General features: G+C 35.3%; 2 long non-coding RNA genes across 2 annotated transcripts in view; both read left to right on the top strand.

Annotated features, from left to right (window-relative positions):
• Positions 1-1,878: 1,878 nt before the first annotated feature.
• LOC146438237 (uncharacterized) lies at positions 1,879-16,774 on the top strand. The gene is made up of 4 exons (XR_014852037.1): positions 1,879-2,030; positions 7,283-7,361; positions 12,701-12,848; positions 16,616-16,774. It is a non-coding gene; the product is annotated as an uncharacterized LOC146438237 (long non-coding RNA).
• Positions 16,775-16,932: 158 nt separating this feature from the next.
• Positions 16,933-25,607, top strand: part of LOC146438238 (uncharacterized) — a 42,206-nt gene continuing 33,531 nt past the window's right edge. The window contains exon 1 of the long non-coding RNA XR_014851710.1: positions 16,933-17,009. This is a non-coding gene — a long non-coding RNA (uncharacterized LOC146438238). The remainder of the gene's footprint in view (positions 17,010-25,607) is intronic.

The following is a 25,607-nucleotide window of genomic DNA, read 5'->3' on the forward strand; positions in this document are numbered from 1 at the left end:
AATGGGATCACTCATTTGCAACAAATCAGTATTTTCTTTCATGTTCCACGAAGATCTGACTTTTAGACAGCAGAGAAGTAGTTTAGTAAGACAATCCAGTTCACTTTCCATTAGGAATACCTTTGGAGAACTGGTAGGAAGGATAAAATCAGTATTACCACATCAGCTCTTTGACCATCTCATTTAGCAAAAATCTTGTGTGTGCTTTTCCACTGCTGTTTGTCCTTATTTCCTTTTCCTGTTTAATGGCCAACTTTAAACATAAATCTGCCTGAGTCCTGTCCTGAAACTCATAACCTCCAGGTTCCTAGATACAGAAATATTAACCACAAGGACAAGTGAGTCGTCTGAAAACCAGCATTAATGTGACTCCAGGTGGAAAAAATTTGACTTTTCTTCTTTTCTATAGAACAGATTGTGCTCACCACAGCCTTGTCAGTATTCAAAAAAACAGTCAGATTTCAAGGCCCATTTAAAAAATTGCTTCAGCAAACTCTAGAAACTCCTTTAGAATGAATTGCTTTCTCTCAGTTGAGACTCCAGTTCCAAGATTTTTGTCCAAAGTGTCTACAGATATTTCCATAGCTTCCACAGTATTGAAAGCAGAACAGGACATTTGGAATAACTCAAATATTTCTACTATTACTATTTTTATTTTCAATCTTTCATGATAATCACAAGTCCTTTATTTGAAATGGTTAGCAGAGGAAAAATGCATCTTATTTGAGTCTTTGGCCCTGTGCATTTACAGGTGATACAATCAACATGAAATGTTGGACGAAAGGAGCAAAGGTGAGAGATAGAAAGAAGATGATATCTTCTCTGGGAATTTTCAGGTATAAGCTGGAAACTTAGATCCTGCAGTCTAAAAGTGGGCTTTCGTCTTACAGATCAGCTAGCCTGTGCAATGGATGCATTCTGCCATCTAGATATATGCCACCGAGCTTGTGATAACCTGAAGTGTATTTCTGATGCTCCGTTCAGTGTACAAATGATAGATGCATTTTGATATTCCTTTTACCCTGCTTTATATTTATATGCAGTTGAATGATGAGCAAATAGTTCAAAGAAACACAGTTTTGAAGACAAGAGTATGCCTGGAAAAGGATATGCCTGTTTACTGTATTAATGACTTCCAAAGCACTGTTTTTATAAACTCCATAAATTAATAAATTTTAATAATTGATGGTGTGACCTTGAGAAAAGCAGTCACTGTGTCTTAAAGCCAGAGTACGACCAGCATGAAATACCACCTTCAGCTCCAAGTAAAAAACACAAGCATTTCAATGCTGTTGAATGATTATGTTGTATACTATTTTTTATAGTGACATTTTAAATATTATTCAGAGAAGAGGCAATTAGGAATTCACGCCATTGGTGTGAAAGATTGGCCATATGTTATAGAAAGTTGCTAGAATAGATTGTTTCACTCTACAGTGTATCTTCAAGTAGAGTATTTTAGAGCTGTCAGTGTCTGTAGATGCACTTATTCTCTCTGCCTTAAAGGGAGATTGAATCTTTTTCGTTGTTTGATTATGTATCTAAATGAGTAAGATCAAATCTTTGGCCTCTAAAAAAAGACCTGTTCTCTGGATAAAGACAATTAATAATGGCAAGAGTCAAAAAGACATCTGCCTGGATTGCCTGAATATTTGTTTGACCCAGAAACACTGTCTAACAGCTGAAGAATTTCGTTCAGTGATGAATATTTCTCTGCAACCTATTTGTTTTTATAGTCAATGTAAGTTCACTGACTGCATGATTAAAAATTATAATGATCTTCCTTTAAAATGTCATGAATGTTTTTACTTTTGCTTGTCTATTTTTTTAAAGCAAATTTCTGATTTTTATTTTTTAGATAAAAACATGAATCCATGAGAGAAAAATTTTGGAATGTTATTGGTGACATCAACGGTTCAATGGAAGAAATTATGCTGTCTCTACTCTGGTTGTCACTGCTTTTCTTGTTATAGTTGTTAAGAAAACTGTATGAAAGATCCTTGGATCCTTAGTTCTTGGATCTATAAATGGTGAGCTGTCTTTATGTTTTTGAGTTCTTGATTTTATACAATTAGCACATTAAATTTAATGCTAAGTAGGACCGTAGGACTTATATTTTTCACAATTTATGGTTAACCTTAAAATTTAATCTTCATTTAAATGTAATGTAAACATACACAGAGTAGAATAACTAGGATAAAACATTTCTTTTTCATTAAAAATGCAGCTCAGCAGATCTGTGATAAATGGTGACATTATGTATATGCCAATCCCTTCTGGAAAATTGGAGTGATTCTAGACTTTGCCAAGAATTTGACGTGCCACCCTAAATGTTTAATCAGGGATGCTGTGACATTCAATGCTGCTTGTATAAATGTGTCAGTCTAATTTTTATTAAACCTCTTCAGAATGAAACATTTCTGGAAAAAGAAAAATCATGACTGAACCAAACTAATGCTATTAATGTTTCTCACTGGATATGATATAAATAATCTAAAGTTAACTATGATCCTCACTACACTGAGCACAAACTTACCTCGTAAAAGTTTTGGATTGGAATAGAACTCAGAGGAGTGCTGTGTCAAATTAATGATCATGAAGCAAGGCTCCCAGAGCATTAGTAGTCAACTTCTGCCTTGGGTAAGACCAGGAAATAGATGCCTTTCAGGCATCTGAACAGAATTTCTATGTTAAAATCTGTCCTACAAAAACGAGAAGAACCTAACGGGACTTTCCCATGACTTCTCCATTGCACTATTCTATTCTAGCCATGGAAAATACATACTGGATTTTAGACAAGGGCCAGAGAAGCCAAGTAAAGAAAATCCATATTAAACTGTTCCTGCTGCAGATTAAAAGGTCTATATTAGCAGTTCTGATTCTGATACATATTATCTTTCATTTTTACATATAGTCTGAGGCTCTTTAAAGCGAGGCTAGATGCATAATTAAGAAGAATATAGCAGAATTTAGGTTTATGGATATGAGTTAAATTTCCAAATACAGAATGTATTTTTAAATTAATATTTCTATTTCATATGAGGCTCTTACTGGTGTTTTTTTCAGATTGTCTCTTATATATGTTTTATTTGCTTTTCATCCCTCTTCTGGTATTGAAATAGGAAAGTAATGAGGTTCTATTCTACCATCAACAAGTGATAAATGTTTTACTCATGCTCATCCAGGCTTTAATTCACAGTGCTTGTAAAAAAGTAATGGACCCCATCATAGTTGCCACACTGTTTTTATTTGTTCTGACATAGGACGCTGGGACATGCTGGGTTAGGGGTGTTGTTCTTTAAACACAGAACAGAAGCATGCTCTGCAGGATAGCCAAGGCAGAGGCAAATGCACAGAGGAGGCATAAGGCTGGGACACAGTGTTGGTTAGTGTAATAAGCAGTGGAGATTTTGTGCATGCTCTAAATCTGATGTTTTACAGAAAGTGTGATACTGAAGAATAAAAATATATTTTGAGACGTATTTAAAATATTGACGGAAGAGAGGGTGAGTTTTCTGTTTTTATACAGGCAACGCTTCTAGTGGACATTTTCTTACGCTCTTTCTCCCAATGTTTTCAACAAGAAGTTGTACCATATTCAATTTTTTGACAAAATAATAAAGTAAGACTCTAATACCTTGATCAGCTCTGGATTGAAAACCTATTTACATGCTCTTACTTAATCAACCCAAAATTGCAGAACTACTGTATTTGTCAGCCCTCTTTCCTACCTGGAAAGTGGGTACAGTCAGAATCCCCAGAATCCTTTCTCAATGATGAATAATTAGATGTGTCTAGTGGCAACAAATACTGTTCTATATATTTTTTGTGTGTAATGCTGTGTCCCAGGATGTACTGCAGCACTCTACCCAGACCTTGTATCTACCTCTGCTGCTGCATGGGAACAAATAGTACAGCCCAGGATTATATTCACAAGTACAGATGGTGCTTAAAAAGGGACATCAGGGGATCTGGAGCTTTCATGGTTGCTGAAGATCCATGGGTTTTTCAAAATAGAAAATATTTTGCAAAAACTCTTAGCTCTTACTATAGAGTTTTATGGCTTAGCATAAAGAAAATTCCGATTTAATTTCCTATAACTGTGGTTCAGGAAGAATTACGTGATAATGCTTTGAAATATTTTTTATAGAAATGCAGAATATTTCCATCATTATAGAGAAAAAGATGCGATAGGAACGAGGATTTGGGGTTCCTAAGAGATGAAAACATATTCACAGTTTATCCTGTATAAGATCTAGTAGGACGTTAACTTTCTTATCTGGTAGTTGGATCTTTCATCTTATCTACTCAGCCATCATTCTTTTAATGTACCCTGTCATTATTCTTCTGTCATCAGCAAGAAGTTGGTATATCCAGCAATGAACTGAAATGTGAGATTAAAGCAAACGGAGAGCAATGAAAGACGGAAAACGTGATCTAATCTTTCTTCCAGTTTTAAAGCCCCTTTTGCCCTGTCACTGAAGTCCTAAACTTAGTCACAAATGCATTCTCTTTCTGTGTGCTTGTGAAGAGATTTCTGTAAATTGTACTGTGACAACCCTAGAAAATAGCAGCCTGTTTGTTCCTCCCTGCCCCCCACCCAGTTTGCCTCCCCATTCCCCTCACACATGGTTAACTCATGACCTTCAGTGTAATTCGTGATTGGATGAAGGATGAGGATGCTTTAACGTAGCTGCTGAAGGCATTATACTGTTAAATGTTGCTGGGGATACTGGAAGAAAATATTTGTCATCAAGATACTTCTTTTTCTCATTACAGCGCTTTTAACTTTATGTTTCTCTGTGCCTGTATGCAAACTGAAAAACTGTGCATTGTACATTTATTTCCAGCCAAAACTGAAGAGGCAGCCATACAAGTCATATGGCCCCTTTGGGGAGGAGTGGAGAAGATTGACTATGGACGAAGTAGAATTTGTTTAGTATCCTACATGATCTTGTTTACTCCACTTGAAATGTTTCAGTTGCATCAACAGTGTGCCATGTTTGGGCATTATTTGGAGTTTGATTACCAGTTAGGCAGATGAGGGAAAAAAATGCAAGCTGACATGAAACCATTTTTTTGCTGTCTGAAGGCAGTTACCTCCCAGGCCTTTAAACACAGAGAAAAAAATAATTCTGGACACAAAAGTTCCCTTACAGGAAATGTGATGAATGGGCTTATGAATGGGGTTTCTGAAAAAATTCCATTGAAAAATCAGATAAAAATATAGAGAGAAGTGTTTGATATTAATACTCCCCATGATTTGATAGTGTTTGATCAAATGTTCAGCAACCCAGGAAAAGTAGCACTTGGATTTTCTATGTTACAGAAGAGAATGAAAAACAGTATTATAAAATATAGAAATGACTGGGGAAAAAAGGTCTTTTACTGCAGTGCACAAAGTAATGTTTGCATTCTAGGATGAAATAACAAAAAACTGGAGAGCACTTTTAATCACCCTGAAGACTGTATGATGATATATACCAAGGCCACAGTGTTCCCTAGTTACTGCAGCAGTATGGTAAAGTCATATTTGTAACTCATATCCCAGCAGTAAAAGTGAGAAAAATTTGCCCTTGTCTTCTGGAGACAAGCTGCCTATAACCTTAGTGTGTAGAAAAGGAAAAAGGGGTGAGAAAAGCTGTGGAGTCTTCAAAGTTGCCTGAGGTGCCCTTTATGGCAGAATGGTTCCCAGCCTCAGAGTAAAATAACTACTACCTGATCAATGTGTCACATCAATTGCTTTACTGTGTAATCTTACAGAGCATTGTTTAGTTCATGGTTTGCTTATGAAATGTTTTATTTTACAGCATACCCATAACAATAACTGCCATAACTTAAATGATGTTTTAATATCATGAGATCTCATTATAACCGTCTGCTTATTCAGTTTTTGCTGATATGTGAAATAAGACTGCCAGCTGTTCTGGTTGAATTACTGGGTTCATGGATTACTAAAAAGAAAATTAATATAGTCATTATTCTTTTTTTTTTCTATTGAGTAGCATTTAGAGGCTCTAGTCAGAATTAGAGTCTCATTATTATAGATGTTGTATAAACATTAAAGATGCCCTTACATGGCAAATACAACATGCTGTTATTGTTTAGTGTAATGTTGAAACAAGTTGAGCTTTGTTTACAGTTTCAGGAAGAGAGATAATGTTTAAATGTGGTTTATATTTAACTAATACTTTAACCTGCATAAAGACTAACAAAATGCATATCTTAGATCTAAGAGTCCACTGAAAACTGTCTAAAATATACTTCAGTGATTTTGTACTGACAGCCTAAATATTGTATTGCATACTGATCTGGGGGTGGGGAAATGGAAGTAAAGTGAATTGTTTTCCATCACAAAACAACACTGAATATAGTAGCACTACTTTATTTACAGCATAGATATTTATTTAACAAATTTATTGGTAGCAACCTAAAGAAAATTGAACCAGGTTGAAAAAAATGTAACGTTTCATCACATGCTGAAAAAAGAATGTGTGCAGATATGTTGCAATTTATTGAGATGTACTGTATTTTGATATACATTTCATACTGAAGGAAAGAAAATTTATCTTTGTATCTTATATTATTATTGTGTGTGTCAAATACAATTTTAGTTTGTCACATTTCTAAAAAATACAGGTTCATTTTGGGAAGGCAGTTATTGCTCTATATGTATGTTTGCCATACTCATTTTAAAGTCTTAACCATCACCTCAACTCGACTTTTCTTGGACAGATAGAAAGAAATGACCATTTTTTCTCACTGTTTAACAGAGAAAACTCATGAGAAAATTGGTAAGGTCTCTAAAGATGATTGTAACATTTCTGATTTTCATGAGAAAATTGGTAAGGTCTCTAAAGATGATTGTAACATTAGCTCATCTGGAGTGTGATAGTGAGAAAAAAAGTGTGCAGAGCATTTTTGCCATGGTGCTCTAGTAAACACATGGAATGAACCCATTCCTAGAATCAGAAACCTCCTCATGTAGAGAAGGGGCTGTAAAAACATTGTCAGTGATTTGCAGTAATTCAAACATTTTTAGCTCTGCTTCTTAAAAACCATTTTTAAATCAGTAGATCATGCCAAAATGTCAGAATTCTTTGCAAAGGGGAAGTTTCAAAACTCTGCCTAAAATTTTCTTATAAAAAATTTCCATACTCCTTATGCTATCATAACAGTTTAACAGTGACAAATCTTAAATAGCAAATAACTCACTTTGATTATACTAAAAAAAAAAAAATTAAAAAAAAATATATATAAAAGCAGCTCTGTTTCTTTTCAGTTATTGGCTACAAGAAGAGAAGCTTCAGGTGTATTACCCTGAGACTGGAAAGGTCTCTGAGGATCCAGTAACAAGTGAAGTAAGTGGCCAATTATTTTCAGTTTTTGTTTTTGTAATAATCCGTGCTTTTGCAAGAAAATATTGCTCCAGATTCTTTGATGGTTACCTTATTTTGAAAGTATTTTAAAAAACAAGTTTAAAACTGAAGATGAGAAAATAGATTATACTTTGCTTTTCCTCATTTTGCTTTCAGCTGCATATTTTCACATAACAATTTTAAAAAATGCACTAAACTTTGAAATTTTATTGTTGCAAAAACATTATGTCATACAGGAATAGCAGTTAGCAATGATCACGTGGCAAAAAAGTGCAACACATTTATACAAATTGATAGCTCAGAGGAACCCAAGAACCATAAAATAAATACACGTAATATTACATGAGATAAATGTAGCTTCTGCAGAAATCGTTCTCAAAGCTTAATTAAAAATGTTTGGTTTTGACAGAAATCTGTAGCTTGAATTAGCAAATGTAATAAAATATCCAGATTAGATCTTAAAGACTTTTTCTTTTACCCTTTGATACATGCCTTAAATGGGAATGGATCACATGCAGGCTATTTTTTTATGTTAGAGAAGAATATTCAGTGTAGCAATCTTTTCATGTTACTATGTGGTCTATGTAACATGTTTGGTCACTGCAGCGTGTCCCAGAACCACCTCATCACTTTTAACAGCAGTCTGTGGCTAAATACATTCTGCACTCCATACTGGCCATAGCAGCATACATGGGTATGGCCAGAAAGGAGTACAGAAAGTATTTTCTGTATTCAGTTGTTTTTATGACATTATCAAATCCTTTAGCACTTTGTCAACAACTCAAATAACATAAGAGAAATGCCAATAATTCAATTACAGAAGATTCATTCATCTCAAAAAAAATTGTCTTTTAGTAATGTCAAAAATTGAAGTTCAGCATAGAATATAAAAATTCAGCAATAATATGTTTGCCTGTGTCAGACAATCTTACTGGCCAATCATTTTTTCAAAGGTTGTCCATGCAACAATGTATATGAGCATGTCTCAACCTTCACAATTATGACACAACTCTCAGAACATATAGTAGATGTTTCAATTGTAGAAAAGTTCTATTTTGGGGGCATTGAGGCAAGTCTTGCTATAGCTCACTGTAACAAGATTTGGGGTTTCTACAAAGATTAATTTTATGCAACACACAGATCAGTCAGAGCTGAAATGGTGAATAAATTAGAACCATGTTGCACTTTAATGTGATGTAATTGCTGATTGACAAGTATTGCAATATATAAACATTCAATTTTCAGCCACCAGTTAAGATCCAATTAGTGAGAGATACCTCTGCCCAAATGAAGGTGCAAACAAGACCATATGCTGAAGTCAATAACACAGGTTTTATTTAACAGTAAATGTGAGGTAGAGAGAAAGAAATAGAAGAAAGAGAAAGAAATAAAAGAGGGAGGGGGAGAAAGAGATGAAGGGCAAGAGGGAAGGAGAGAGAGGGAGGGAGAGAGGGATAGGAGAAGGAAGGTGGGACAGAGAAATGGGAAAAAAGGGAAGGAGGGATCAAGCAGAGGATAGCCACCAGCAGTGTCCTGTTGATCCTTCTTCACCCTGGGCTCCTTTGTGGTGGGGCTTCCAGAGTCATTCTTCTGCAGGGTATCTCCTTTATACAGTCCAAGTTCCAAGTATCTACAGAGGTATATTCCCCTAACTTGGGGTGATCTTTGCTTGACTGGTGATATGTGTACGAGCTGTTACTTCCTTTCATACATTTTGCCACAGAGGGAATTCTTGTCCAGATATGTTAACCAGGATGTGTTTACCAGCTCTCCCTTCTGCCAGACCTGGAATTAGTGTCTTCCTGTCTCAAACTCCCTCCTTCTGTGCTTATCTCAAGTTGTCGCTGTGGTAGCTTATCTCATGTCAAGTTCCTTTTGTGGCCTTGACAGCATTTGAGACAGGTAACTGTGCCCTTTGAGTCCTTACAATATGTCTGTAACTATTTGTTATTTCCCCATTTCTTGCTAATGGCTGATCCAGTTAATCCTTACTTTCTGTCATGACTTCTAATGACAGGAATTCTCTGACAGGCGCACTTGCAACAGGTAATCTTTGAGGCACTTAAATTTGATCTTATCCAGCCAAATAGTTCCTGTCTCTACTTATTTCCTGTGTTTCTGAGCTTCGGGGGTGGGAGGTTCATTTATTTTGTTTAATATTGTTTTGGATTTGTTTTGGATGGTTGGCTGGGGTTCTCTGAGGGAGTAAAAACAGATTCAGAACAAAAAAGGGGATCAGTTACAACAGTAAACGCTCATATCTTTTATCATATTCTATTCTATCCAAGCATCTAGTTTATTTACTAGAACACCTTGTCCCTCCAGGATGCCTGTCAGAAATGTTGATGAAATGTATTGTCTCTAAATCTGAGCCCCAAGCTACTAATTTTCCACCTGGTTCACGTGATTCAAACCAACAAGTGTCTAGCATGGCTGTATTACAAAAGGTTATGTAGACTATGCTGTATTTCACCAGGCGAACACAAAACCTGGTGGTAGCTTCAGCTGCTCACTGGTGTGATGATGATATCCTCTGTCCTGTTATGGCTGCTTGGATGTTCAGAAGAAAGCTGACTTTGAAGGTTTGTTTTATGGCAGACAGGTAAAGGTATGGGGAATCAAAGGGATACTATCATTTTTAGCTGAAGATCAAGCAACTGGGAAAAGTTCCGCAGAAAGTTTGAATTTTTCACTCCATCATTTATAGTGGAATGAAACTAATAGTTAAAATTCTTTTTTAGTGTTTAAAATTTTATACTATGGTAGGCTCAAAGTGCTGGAGATACATTGTATGTATTAGGAGTTTAAATATCAGATTCAGAGACTTCTGGCAATGTCTTTGGCATTGCTATAATTTCAGCATCACCTGACAGCTGTAATAAAGATCAGTGAGTTATTGCAAATAGGTTGCTTATCATGTAGCTTTGCACTGGAAGAATATTTAGTGAAATTAGTGTCAATGTTAGTGACAGTGAAACCATTTGGCAAATCTAGCAGGGAATTTAAAAACTAATAGAGAAATAATATATGTATCTCACCGTCTTTGTCCCTGTAATGTATAAACCTGAGGACTCTCACATCAGGTAATACTAAATCTCCCATCTAATCTAAAATAAATTTTAATACTTAATCAGATAAAGAAGTATTGAAATCACTTTTGAATATGTGATAGCAAGCTGGCCAGAGTTACCATTTTCAAATAAACCTTTAACATGTTATTTTTAACCAGCACATCTTTCCTATTTTCTGTGAGTGGCTTGATGGCCTTGAAATACAAAAGCACAGTTTCTTCCATGCTTGTTAAAGATTATCTATCCTTATTTTCTTTAGACAGCAGATTACAGTTTGGTCTAAGTGGAGAAAAATACTGCTTGTCTTCGTTGCATCAGGCAAGATCAGTGTAGACTAGAAATTTTTCAAGGTAGTGTACCAAGTACAAAAGGTGAAACTGGGAGTGGGGAGAGGCAGGAGTAGGAAGGCTGAGGCATTTAAATCACACCACACAAGTGGGGAATGATCCATGCTACGCAGAGCTCACAAGGAGAATTCTGCTCTCTTTGTCTTCATCTTCCATTGTACATCTGCACCTAAGGTGTTGTCTGCTTGGCACTTCAGCATGTTGAGGAATGAACCATATTAAAAGGCCTCAAAGGTCTTCCTCTCTGCTCATGACAAGAATGGGATAATTGCCTGTCCACTGGATTATATCAGCCATCATGGGTTACTCAGGCAAGGCAAGAAAATTCCCTTTACCTGTGCTTTTGAAAGTATATATGTACCTCTTTGTCCAAGTTTTACCCCGCATCTGGACAGGGATTAAAGCCCTAAATTATAATAAGATTAAGGGAGGGGAAGGTAATTTTATTTTATAATTATTTGTTTTGCGCATTTTGGGGTTTTTTTTAATGTATTAAAAATTATCTAATTAAAAGGTTTGATTATATTAATGTCAGGCATTCGGTATCAGATTTCTTGCTTTTCAGAATATCTTCAGAAAAGTGTAAAAAGGATTTAAATAAATCCTGATAAAAAGGTTTCTAGCAGAAGTTTGCTAAAATGTAAAGTCCATGTGTTTGCTTCTACATTTCAAACGTATATACTAACAGCATTTTCCTTTCAGCATTCATTGTGGGTTTATTTACAATCTGCTGAGAACATTAAAAAAAATCTTAGTGTGAGTTGCCTTATCTTAAACAGTGGACAATGTAAAACCACATATTAGTATGTCAGTCAGAGTATTATTGTACTCCCCCAAAATAGTAGGTCTACTTTAAACAACACTGTGATTTATGATTCAGAATCACAAAAAATCTCTTTCTGAGCCAATAAATAAGACATCTGGGAAGAGCAGATCTAAGCTTATTCAAAACTCAGAGATTTTACGTTTTATAGACTCAAATTATCTGCTTTCTCTAAACCGCAACAGAAACCATTCTTCACAATGACAAAAGGAACTGATGACTTGTGTCCAACAACCTGGCTTAACCACAGACTTCACTGGAAGTGTGCAGGAGAGGTTTTGTAAATGCGGCATAAAGAATAACTGGTGGTAGTCTTGTTTTGGTGTGAGCAAGAAAATAAATTCAAGTAAATGTAAATGATGATTCTTAGATGGCAGCTCCCATTACATTTATGTCTAATATTAATAATCATGCTTCTGAGAAAATTAGGGAACTGTAAATTTGATCTGCTATTGATTTCAGAATTTAGTTGAAGCTCTAAGAACCATGGGGTTTGTCACATACAGAGTAAACAAAGGCAACTTGAAAGATCTTCACACACAATGGAAGTCAATGTTGTTGAAACCAAAGCTGCAGAAGGCAGAGCAAATACAGGAATGACAACTGTCAAGTGTTCATGAAGATATCGGATGCTGGCGTGACATTTGCTGATATTATTTTAAATTCCTGCTTTGTGCTGAATGTAAGCTCTGGAATAATAAAGCAAAGGATGAGGTTTCTGATTCCAGTATATTTGAGGGTAAAACTTTTATTGACTTGAGTCAAGCCAGGAAAACACCCAACAAGTGTTTTTGTAAATACAGCATTAAACATGGGAACTACATATTCTGAGACTTGGCTCAGTATATTTGAACCTCTTGGGTTTTTTTTCTACTGATCATGTCACAGAATTCCTGCTCATCCTTTTCATATCATACCTGCCATACTGTCTTAAGGAAAAAAAAAGCAAAATATCCAGAAATTTGGGTAACATGCTATCAAACCAACTTCTGAATCAGAGTGGAAGTATTTTGCAGAAGATTAAACTCACACTGAATCTATCAATGAAAAATGCTAAGTCTTGTTCTGTTATCTTTGTAGGGGATCTACCTGCTGAGCCCAAGTGCTTACACAACTGTGTGAAAAAAACTCAAACACAACCTTCAGCGTCACTTTAGTGGAAGAGGCAAAGAACTGGCTGTCAGAAATTGCTGGCTTGGCACACCCTGAAATCTCCAACTGTCTTCAAGTAAGAGCAGGATTTTTCTTTGGAAGAGGTATTTCCATTAGTGATGAATGTTGTAATGGAGTTTTTATATGAGCAAATGTACACTTAGTGTATATAATTTTATTTTCTTAGTATCATTTACCTAAGTTCAAAATGTGTAATTCATTTAGTGTTGTATAAATTGTTATTTTGAAGCCTTGCCAGAAATTAGAACAAAAATTGGAGTTACCATAATGTTATTTTAATATGAGGTGCACATATAAATGGAAGAAACCAAATTAAGACATAATTCAGACTCATTATAAATAGCATCTTAACACTGAAATGTGCTGATATGAAAAAAATTAAGTACAGGATTAATTATAGAGAAAAATAAAGTGAACACATGCAGTAAACTAATTAGATGTGAATTTATTAATAGAAAAAATAATGTTTGCTCTGTCCAGACAGATTTAAGATCTACCGATAATTAAAAAATTCTGCTAATGATATTAAAAGACTTTAAATTTCCTATAAAATATTTCATCAAATGATAAATGAAAATATAAAAAACTGCATGTCCTTTCCATTCACTTTAGAGCCATGTGCTTCAGCAGTTATTAAATATAAAAGCTGTATAAAGCTATATCTTCTAAATGGCATTGGTCTCACAATATTTCTGCTCTATGCTAGTTTTCCTGTAACAGATTGAATTTGGTAATGACTTCCAGGTTAATTTGGAGCATTTATTCCTCTTGCACCAAATGGAAATTAACATTTTACAGATCAAATGTCATCAGGACAACAAATTACTGTAACAAATACTCACCTGTTCTTCTTCAAGTGTCCCTCCTTGAAGACCTTTGGTGTGTAATTTATGGGAAATCTAATTTTAAATGAAGAAGAAATGTAGAATTATACCAAAGGTTAGATGTCAAGTAGTACACATCCAGTAAGAGATTGTTGCCAGGCTAATGGGGAAAATACAGTAAGGTACATGTAGTGTTTCGAAGTTTTCAAAAGGCATGTAGCTGTAGACTTTCTTTGCTTTAGCAAATTGTTGAAATTTGCCACTATCCAAAGATGCTCATCCCTTCAACACTGTGTGCAAATCATTCATCAATGCAATCCCAAACTCCTGAGAATGATTCAATATTCAACTCTCCTCATTAGTAAATATGTTCTGTCTGTCTTTTTGAAATGCATATTGGTTAAAACAGGGGTTCAAAAACAATGACAGTTCTTTAATAGTCAAAATTTCTACTTCAGAGTTTTCTTGACACGGTTTCCAAAGCACTGATCTAAGTCCCACCCAACAGTCTCAAAAAGACAGAATGGTCTGTGGCAGGTAGGCACTGCTCTAAGCTGGACCTCTAAGATATTTCTAAGTATTAAATAGGGCAAAAGTCCGAGGGTCGTGGCCTTGTCTCTGATCTCTTGTTTGAGCAAGAGGGAGATAAAGGCTATTCCACTAAGTACATGGAGCCAGTTGTCTGTACAGAGAGAGATGAGAAATGGTCTCTAAGCAGAGAAACAGCAGTTGTCTCTGAGCTTTTTTGTTTCAAAGAAGGCTTGAGTTTTTTTCTCACCCATCTGTGTACTTTATATATATATATATGTGTTTCAGGAACAGATGAGGACCCTGTGAAATTAGGCTTTTTTTTTTTTCCTTCCTTGTTATGATTTATCCATAGGAGCTTCTGTCCTTCTGTCCATCCTTTCCATCCTTCCTGTTTTCCATTGGCATTTAACCTCAGGCCAAAGCCAAAACCCACTGATTAGACAGAGTGTTTTTGTGGGTTTCAGAGATACCATTTTTTAAAAACCTTTAAGACAGCACCACTTACAGAGAGTGTTCTGGATCCTTTATGCGGTTACATGGTGGTAAATTTTATAATTTATTACTTCATAGGGTGCTAATAAATGCCTCTCTAATAGGCAAATACTTTTATTCCTAAAATGTCGATTACTGTAAGTGATTCAGAAATCCTAATGAATAGTTATGTATAAGGAAGTAATTTTGAAAATGAGCCCTTGGAGTGCATGAAAACAAAAAGAAATGGAGTTTGCTTAGATGCTGATGAGATCAAAGAAGTCCAACAGAAAATGGAACTCTTGGACTTGACAGGAATAATTTTGTTAAGTGTGAGCAGATATGACTCTCAAAAAGAGTAAGCATCCAAATAAGAGGCATTTAATCTTACAATAAAACAGTGCTTGAAGCATTTGCAAACATTCATCACATCCTTTCAGTATGAGCAAAGAATATTTTAAGCTAGATTGTCACTATCCTTTCTGGCAGAATTCAATTTATGAATACAAGTGGCCTCTCTACCTAGTTGGCTAATAGTAACAGGTTAGAGGATGCCTTTGCATCCACTGCTGGCTTAAAAAGAACATGGATGATGAAGGGGTCACCCACTGCTTCTGGGTATGGTGTTCCTTGTGACAATAGTTAAATTTATAAGTTTGACTGATACAGTTTCCTGGTTGACATCCGACAGCTCAGATCTGCATTCTTGGGCATTTCTTCCCTAGGTGCACTGCTTCTCGGGAATTTATTTCTTTTCTGAGCTCAGTCATATCCTTTTATTCTTAGGGTTTCAGTAAGCTTCCTACTTCACTTGTCCTTGAAGTAAAAACTTTCTTCAATATTTCAGGAGTCCTACAGTGTTTCAACAGCCCTGTTAAATTTCAAGTGCCAGGGAGGTTGGCCTTTATATTTTGGGATGGGGTTTTTTCAGTAAAAATGTAAGCCTTTCTTTACTGCATGATTTTTTGACATTTTCCCCAGAGTGTCTGAGAAAAATCTTCCAAACAGCTTCAGGCTTCTTATTCTTTCTTTTCAACTCTGTACACAACACATACAAAAGTTTCTCTCTCAGCCTTTTTTTTTCCCCTCCGTGAAAATGAAGCCATCATGAAAACTGCCTTTGTTTTTACTTGCCATCTAGTTGTCTTAAATACTCTTTCACTTGAATTATCCAAGTAGAGCTGTATCTAACAGAAATGTCTATTTTTTTTCATTTGGGTTTGGGTAAGACTGGATTAGCTCATGATTTCTTGCATTAAAATTTGAACAATAAAAGATGATGCTGCCTACACACTGAGCAGTGTATGCTGTGGTAGATGCCTAAGGATTTGATGTGCCTGATGTGCAAACCTTTTTGAGATCCTCATGCATGTCTCATACCTTCTCCTGTCCCCAGTTCAGACAGCGTTCTAGGAAACCACACATAGTATGAACTCAGCAATGCTGCAGCAGTATGATTAAATTGTGAATCCTGTATTGGTAAAAGTGATCTTTTAATTGTTGATTTGAATACAGAAATTACACAGAAAAGCATTGTACCAGGTGTTCCAGACTGTGAAATTAAGAGAGGAGTATTTGAACTGCCAGCTACTGAAATAAAAATGGTTCACTCTTATGCCTGTAGTTTTACTGAAGAGACTATGCTATTAGTTTCACAACATTTCCATGCTGACTGCTGTGTACATAAACTCTCACTTTAAATATCTCCAGTGAGAATCAGCACATAGACAGAGATAGTTAGTTATCTCATATTACCTTCCTCAGGAGAATGGATTTTGGCAGATGAATGCACCTAAAAATGTCCTGTGGTAAACACCTGGTTTTGTGAAAAGTGATCTGTTCCATAAAGTTTAAGTTTTTATAGTTCGTCATGTCACTTTCTTGGCTGGTGATCAGCTGCCAGAGGTTGAAGTGACATATATTTGTCTGTGGGAAGTCGGGGGAGTAAGTTTGGATGAACTGGATGTTCTGCTTTCCTTCCATTACTTTGAATCAGGAAAGCAATGGCTACAAGACAAAGCTCAGAAAATGCTTCTGGTGGTCAGAAAACCATTTTCTCCATGAAGTGCAATGAGTGACGTGCATCTGCAATACAGTCCAAGTTTATGCAGCTCCTGGCAAAAAGACCTCCAGAGCTTGACAAGTTTAGTGTCTGCCTAGGGTAATGAAAGCTGTTTTCAGTCCTTTATGTAGACCTTTAGTCCTAGACATCTTGGCTGTGTGCTCTGTGAACTCATCATGGCTAGCAGAGTGTAACTTCCCTCTGTGCTTCTTTCTAACTGGGTCTGGTTTTGTTGCAGACTTCGCTGTCAAATCTTTCCAGAGTGTTCTCAGGCATCCAAATTGATGACACCTAGAGCCACAGCTCCACCTTGCTCAGGACGTTTCATGTAAGTATTCAATACACTTCCCAAATTAATAGCTGATAGTCAAATTATTTGATTGCATTCAGTTTTAGTACAGTTTTTTAAATAGGGCAATATTTCTAAAATACTAAACAAGTAAAGAATTTTATTCAGATATTAGATTTTTTTGAGAAAGGAAAATAACTTTCAGTGCAGACACTTCAGAAAACATAGTAATAAATAAATAAATCACATTATCATTGAAAAAAGAAACAATCGTAAAGGAACATTTAATCTTTCCTTATGTATACACAAAGAAAGAACCCATACTGCTTTAATCTGGGGTTGGATTGGTTTCAGTTGGCTCCAGTGATGTATCAGGATGCAATTATTTGTGACAGATATGAATTTCCTGTAGGTATTTTATATAAAAACACAGAGAAGTGACAAGAAATCTAATAGGTATCTGGACCACAGAGGAAGTTTAATCTAGCTTTGAACCACATTTTAGCTCTGTAGAAGTGTACTGCACTCGTCCCTAAATGAGATTTAGTTATTTTGTGCACAGATTATGATATCACCACAATAAGCATGACAAATGCTCCAATTTGAGCAGGAATCCTGTCTGAATGTTAAAGATCCCCTTCCAGGCATTGCCTCTGGATTTCTAATTTCCTAACCATGTTCATTATGAAAAATACATGAGACATCAGCAAGTCCATATTTTAATAAAGAACAGGAAAAGCATCCAATTAAAATTCTCCAAGAGAAAGGATTTTAACCTATACACACAGACACATGTGCATTCACACATACCCTTTCTCTATTCCCAAATTTTTAACTGTTTTGGATCTCTTTCCAGTAAAAATTCTTCATGGGGGTCCTGACCAATATTATGTTTTGTCAGGTGCTCATAAAAATATTTATTGTACCATCCCTGTAGATCAAGCAGATCTAGTCTGAAAACCTTGAATTCAGTGTAACATGGCGAAATGTTTTCTGACAGGAAAAATTTTTTCACATGAAAGGCAGGTGAAAAATTAATAGTTTTTCATCAGGTCTCAAATGTATATAGCCTAATCTTCTGATTAGTTCAAGAATGGTGATCACTTATAAAGCTTTAAAGAGAAATGAGGAGGTAACGTAAAGAAAATAGAAATATATTTTGCATTTTGATTAAGTTTATTTGTGAGGCATTATATATGACATTAAGTGACTTCCTAAAGTTCTCAAATTTGGCATCATAAGGCATTGCTGAGGCCTATGGTTAGTGTTTGTGGCCTCAAAATGTCCTTGATCTGACCATGATTGTTATTTCTTTAGTATGCATACCTACCATACTGAGATTCTCCATTCGTAATTTTGGTTTTTACATTTTCATATTTTTTGAAACTATTCCATAGCTTGTCTGAGGTAGAGCTCTTATTTTGATCTACTGTTGCTTGTTCACTGTAATTTTAAGCACTCTCTTTTGCCTTGTGTATAATAGCTTTCTCATATAAAAGAGCTGTCTGTAACCAGAAGGTTCAACTGAAGTTGGAAAATGTTAATGAAAATTTGGGTTGTGATTCACTGGCTGATGGCTTGGAATGTGAGCTGGACTGTCTTTTTTATGGTAAGATGAGTTATAAAACCTAATTTATTTTTTTAACATATTGTCATTGAAGACTGCAAAATTTCTCTTAAGATTATTTGCTTAAACCTTGTTATCCTGTGCAAAATTCAGCCCACTCACACAAACCTTTACCTTGTTTTGGCTAAGTTCATGTGGTACAAAAGATTATACCTTTATGTATACACCATATAACTTTCATTTTCATTTGATTATCTATTTGGTGGAAGATCAAGATTTGGTGGAAGTGACCAAAAGGAAGACGATTCTAACAGGAAAGTTGAACAGTAGTACCTATTTAATAATAACTGTAAACTTATTTATTAATAAAAAGAAGTCTTTTATAATTGGAAGTGAATCAGCATACTCCATGTAATCTGGCAGTGAATGTCTCTGCACCCACAGGGCTTCTTAAGATCAAAACCAATTTGGTAATCTTCTGGCTGGAAATTACAATAAATTAAGGTCATTTCTTCAAGAAATGACAAAAATATGAACTAATGGAGTGCCTTCCTGCATGTTGAATCACATATGTAGAATTAGAGCCTACCTAATTACATCTATTGTTGCACGTTCTGATCAGACATTTAAATACCTGCAGCAGGGCTCACAATCACAGTTTTTCCTTGCTAAGCTGGAAACTTTAAACCCCCAAGCAGTCAGGGCAGGCATGTCTGTTCCCCACAAAAGGACATAGGAGAAAACTGGCTAACTAGTAAAGCTACAAAGGGGAAAAAGAAAAAGGGAAAAACCAAACAAACACAAAAAAAACCCAGACCCAAGGCCTACATATTTTGGATTTTTACATTCATATTAAAATATATGTTGATGTCTATTTTCATACCTTGCCATTACAGTTTGTGTTTTGTTTTTTTTCAAAAGGTATAAAGCCCTTGGAAATAAGGGTAAGTAGGCATTTTCTCCTCTCATTTCTGCACATCTCCATGTAATTGTGGAAGATACACCATATCTTCAAAGGGGAGGCTGGTCATTGCAAAGTACTTTGTGGTACAACACAGCTAGCATTTCTTTAGCTTCTCTGAACTCCAAAAATGATATTATGTAAATACTTTCATCTTCTAATTTGACTACATGGAAAAAATCCTTTTGGTACTCAAAAATCCTTTTGCTTGTTGATATTTTTTTCTTGATATCATCTTTTATCAACATCAAAATTATTCAGTGTCACAAAAGCAGATTTGTGGAAATAAATGTGCAGTCCTTAAGCATCTGCAGTCCTTGATGTGTTTTTCATGTGTCAGTCATGGCAGCCTGACTATGACTTTTGAAATTTGCTCACGTTTTCTGATAGTAGTACTGCACTAAGAAAGATTAATCAACTTGAGGCCACCATGACCCCTCTAAAAGAACAGACATAAGACTTTTGGGGGAATTCTTAGCTTTTGGTTTACTCAGTAACTTAGTTTTTTACCCCACAATGCCTTGTTTTCCTTTCTTATTTAAGGCAATAAGAATAGAAAATATTTTCTCTTGGGGCTTGGAGAGGTCAAAAGGAAGGACAGCACTGCACTCACCAGATGAGATTGTATAGAGTTCATACATAGTCTATGAGGTCTTGTGAACAATAGACACTAAATCTGCAAACATACGTGAAATTCTTTTTTATTTAATGTTTAAAGTATTTGGCCTATTCAGATACACTGAGATGCAATAAGTTGACTCAAGAAATGCAAAGAAGGACTACATTCAGATGGATTAGCTGGAAAACCTGTGCAAACTGTAGTTGATGTTGACAAGTGAACTATGGAGTCTGTGTTTTATTGAATTTTGTTCAGTTAAATAATGTATGAAAGTGGCAGAAGGAAATGTATTAAACTTATACATATGGATGTTACAGTCATGCATGAACATTTTGGACATAAAAAGCTACTTAATCATCTTTCTCAGATAATAATGTTTGATGTTGTTCTCAGAAGTACTTTAAATATAAGCAGATAGTATTAATAAAGCAATAGAATTGAATTTTAACAGGAATTTTAGTCAAATTCATGAATATTCATCCAGGTAACTTCTCCCTCTGGACTAGACATCCATGATTTTCAATGCTTGAATAGCATGACCATAGTCCTGGATAGTCAATTAAAACCTTATTATTCATAACAACGGATGAATAAACCGAGACCTCCTACATGGATACAAGTCTATATTGTTGTGAGAAACATTCAATTTCATGTAGACAAAATTGGAAGTTTCTGAACAGTAATTATGCTATCACACTGTGTTATAATTGGACAAATAAGGTTGAAAATTCTTTCCTTTTTATATTCTGTAGAACAGTGGCGAGATATGCTAAAAATACATGAAATCAATTTCTCTTGCTTATTTCAAATGGCATTTTATGTTTCATTGTGTATTTATGATTAGACTTTGTGAGTATGTAAATGGTGCAATGAGTAACAAAATGTTCAATTTTTAAAAACACATTATTATGGTAATGTTTAAAAACTTTAAAAAATATTTGTACTCCTACTATATGTCATTATCAGTGAGTGAAATATGGGGGTTTCAAAATATGGAGGGAAAAAATACAAAATACATTAATTGTACAAAGATTATAAAGGACTCCACATTTACTTAATCCTTGCTTAAGGGTTTGCAAATTCACGCTGCATTTTATCTCACTGGTAAGGTACTTCTTCATTGAAAGAAGAAAGATTTGCCACTGGCTTCAGCAGAAACCAGAATTTTTCCCTGTGAAGTGCAGAGTATTGTAGATATTTCATTTATTTTCTCAATTGAGTGCTTATTATAAGGTATTAGAGAAATTTCTCCAGATCTCTACTCAAATAAATTTCACCCCATCAGTATTAAATATCATAATGACATTCTGGGTTCCAGGAACTAAATTCTGCTTTAAGAAGGATTGAGAGAATATATTCAAGTGACAGAATTTAAAAATGCTGTGACTGTGTTTTGGAATCCATTTTAAACACAGATGGACTAACTTCTCTTTTCAGACTCGGCCCAACTCCCCTTATGTGGCTGAGTGGTCCCACCTATCTGGAAATTTCCACAGGGATTCATATGAATCCCTGACATGTCTCTCATATGGTTTTTATGTCAGTGGGGCTGCTTAGTGTGAATCTCAGTACTCACCAGCTGGGACCTGAGTAGAAACGGTAAGAAACACTAACATACATGTCAAAACAGATTTGATTTAAGGTGTATGTAAATTAGAATTACTTTTTCACTGAAGACTGTGTGCTCTTGAGGCATATTGTTTTAAAATTGAAAAGGTTATATTTTGTGTTTCTGCATACAAAGCATGCAACAGTCTCTTCTAACAGGCTAATTTGAAAGCTTAGCTAAACACGATTAGATTGTAGCTTTCTTAATAATGAACTGTGCTTTGCTGTCAGACTTGCCCTTTCCTCATCCAGAGACAGAGAATAAGGTGTGCTTCAACCTAAGAAATGCTTTATAACATGGTCTGTAGTCATGGTTCTCTGTATGTTGGTTTAAGTAAGGATTTCAATGGCTTCTGTACTGATTGTATGGATTTTGTGGAAATGCTAAAGTATAAACAAATTATTAAGAAGATCGTATTATATATTCATGGTCTGAAACCCAGCATCACCTGCCTAAATGGTTGGTTTTGTTTCAAAGTTGCAAGTCATGAAGATTATTTTAACGTTCTGGCAATAAAGGTTAGAATATTTGTTGCACTTTTCCTCTCCCTTCAGTATTTCATTATTAAAGTGCTCCTGACAGAAGCAGCTTTTCCATTAGGTTTCTATGAATACACCTCCTTTAGGACAGACTTTTTCTGTCTTTAAAGGCAAAGAAAAAAGGTAAAAAAGAGTTAGAAGATCTCAGAAAGATCTTAATACACTGCTGCTATCTCTGCATATCATAAAGTGTAAATCTGATACTCCACTTTAACCATCTGTTAGTGTTTCTACAGCCGCAGCATCTCCTGAGAGTGTCTGATCAGTGGTTCCTCTGTGCTAGACATTGTACCCTGCAGTACAATACAATCCTTCCTCCAACAGCTTATGATCTTATCATCTAAGGTCCTACACTTGCAATGGATCCCAGTAACCAAATGGAGCACAGAAAAGCCTAAAGAAAAGCCCATAATATCCAAAGCCATGGACCTTTGATTGCAGAATTGTAAAAGCAATAAGCAGTGCTGGCAGCAATAGCGAAGAAAAATTCCGAGCTCCTTTTGTTAGTTCATAACAAGGACCCCATTCAGCACTGCCTGGTGTGCCAACTAGCAGACTAGGTCAGAGTACTTTATGCAATTTCATTATAAACCCTGCTATTGAGAAATTTATAAGACTGCTATAAAACTTCACTCAGGGCTGATCAGTGCCAAAGAACATTCCTTTTCCACTCAAAAATAACATGTGGCTGCCGTTGATAAATGATAGGGTTGCAAAAGTGGAGACAAATTTGCAAAGGCATAAATTGGGGTTGGACACCCATTCTCTCTTTCTTGGAATAGCAGCCAATAAATTCAAAATAAGGAGAAGCAAAAAACTTTTACAGGATTCCTGTGTAAGAAAGCATAAATTTTGATTAATAGGAGGAAGTAACAATAGAAATTTGCCTGCATAAATTTTTCCCCCCTCAACAGGAAATTCTGTTTCCATCTCTGTCTTTTAAAATCATAATTAGATTTTGGATTATGTTCTTTTGGTGATTGAAACTTTAAAAAGACAAGTTGCTAGAGTTTCAAAATTATCTTCTGTAACTTCTCCTTCATATAATTTTATACCTGGCCATATTGTCATTTTAACTTCCTGCTGTGATAAATTGTAATGACTATCTGCCCATGATCACCTGTCAGCTATAAAATATTGCAATATACATTTTGAAATTGGACAAATTAATCTTTACGTGATAGACCTTTTCACTGTCTTGTTTCTTCTATACCTCTGTAATATTTCTTCTTCTAAATTTGACTGCCTTTTAATTAATAAAATTAAATAAGAAAAGTTAGACAAAGGAAATTAAATTTCAAGTTACCAAAGGACAAAAAGTTTGAGTGATATACACACAAAGCATGACAAATCAGTGTTCTTGTTGCACCCCTGTTGTTCTTCAGGGATTTACAGATAATATAGTTCATAAAAACTGTAAATTTCTTTCTGTTTTAGAATGAGTAGTGAATAAGCACAGTTTTATTAAGTATGTATGGGCTGGATGTGTTTTCTCCTTTCCATCAACAACACTCTAATTTCTAGAGAGGTGTAATTGCTCCTCATTGACTTGGATCTAGCAGTCTCCCCATAGCACCCTGCCTCCTCTCCAAGAAAAAATTTGTCATATGCTTTTGAAATATGTTCTTAACCCAGACACATGAGAAGAAATGGTAGCTCCACATGTGAAGAAGGGGAAAAGATGATGTTTAGGAATAGGTGTTTCTGACTATTAGTCTGAAATGAACTGAACAATACCTCTCTTAATAACTCTGCTGGTTCTAACTTCTTTTCTCTGGTGTTTCAACTCAGACAGTGGAAGATTAAGAGAATGCCACTAGTGGAAGACAATTTAGTAAAAAGGAGTGAAAGCAGACATATCTCTAATAAAGTGATCTAAGTTCTTGGAATACATGGGATGCTTTGGCAAATTACCTCCAGCCTTCTGAGTCCTTAGGTTTTGTGGGAACACTCTGACTTACAGGGTACAGAATATCTACCTTCTCCCTCTAAGATCCTCTGACATTGTAAGGGAAAATTCCTCAGATTTGCCTCTTTGGAGAAGATGTAAATTATGCCTGGATAACTAAAATTTATTAAAATATCTTCTAGTTGGAGTTAAACTGCTATCCAGATCAAACTGGGAATTAAAACCAGCCTTGTACCCACAATTGCATAAGACAGAGTTTAATACAAAATTTCTAATTAATTTTAGAAAGGAACAAATGACCTGTTAGAAATGTAAGGTGAATTCTAATCTAATTTAGAATTGTGTTATCTCACTGTTCTCAGATATATATTGCTATACATAAGGAATAAAGGAGGAATAATGTTGGATTTTCCTATACTTGCCATTCTTAATTTCATACATATCATTTATATATATTAAAAATATTTTGTGGACTGTATGTAAAAATGGTTTGTTGTGATATGGAAAATCTGCTTTTCAAAGTAGCAAGTGGTAGCAAGTGGAATTTTTTCTCCCATATAGGACATGGTACTGAAATATGAGGTGCATGATTTTGCAGGAAAATAACAGTTTTAACTATATTACATGTTTAAAATCCCAGCTGAACATAATATAACTTTACTAGCTCATTTCTCCTGAGGCATCAACACCATTTATCACTACTACTTCCATCTGGCATGTCTGAACTATCATGATCAGCATTTTATGGGGAAATGAAAGCATTCAATATGGTCTCTCTTCTCTAATGCTCTTAGGTCAGATACCATACTGCTGGAGGGAGTGAAGATGCATTTTTATCACACACTAGAGAGACATCCATTTGACATACTTTATCTTTTCCTAGGCTAAGACCAGCCAAGCTTTTTTTTATTTGCACTGACCTGGCATGGGGTCATTTGTTATAATAACAATAAAAATTTAATTTCGGGGTATTTATACTGCAATGTTAAAAGTTTGGCTCATGGAGGCAAATATTTGGGAGCTGAAAGCCAAACTCTAGTACATTTTTGCAGATCTCTAGAAAGGCTATGGGATCTCTTGCCCAGATATTTATTCCACAAGGAAACACTGCCTGTGGTTTTCTGGGCTGAGATCTTTCTGAAGAGGTGTTAGTTGCTCTTATTTCCTCATGGAGGATTCATGGAATATGGGCTGGTAAATTAATTAAGTGCATCTTGTAGTTTGGATTTAAAGCTTGAATTGTGGTTTCTAAAAGTGTTCTGATTTGCACCACAAATTCATGAGTCTCTGTCAATTTCTAAGCCTCAGCAAACCATCATGTGAGAAGCTATGTTAGTACAAATATGTTTTATCATCAGCTCCTTCACAGCCATTTCTGATCATTTTATTATAGAGAAGGAATTATGGAATAAAACATTAGTCTATAGCTCTTC

Source organism: Lichenostomus cassidix, chromosome 4 (assembly GCF_008360975.1).
Source record: "Lichenostomus cassidix isolate B80296 chromosome 4, HeHo_3.0, whole genome shotgun sequence".
Taxonomy (NCBI): domain Eukaryota; kingdom Metazoa; phylum Chordata; class Aves; order Passeriformes; family Meliphagidae; genus Lichenostomus; species Lichenostomus cassidix.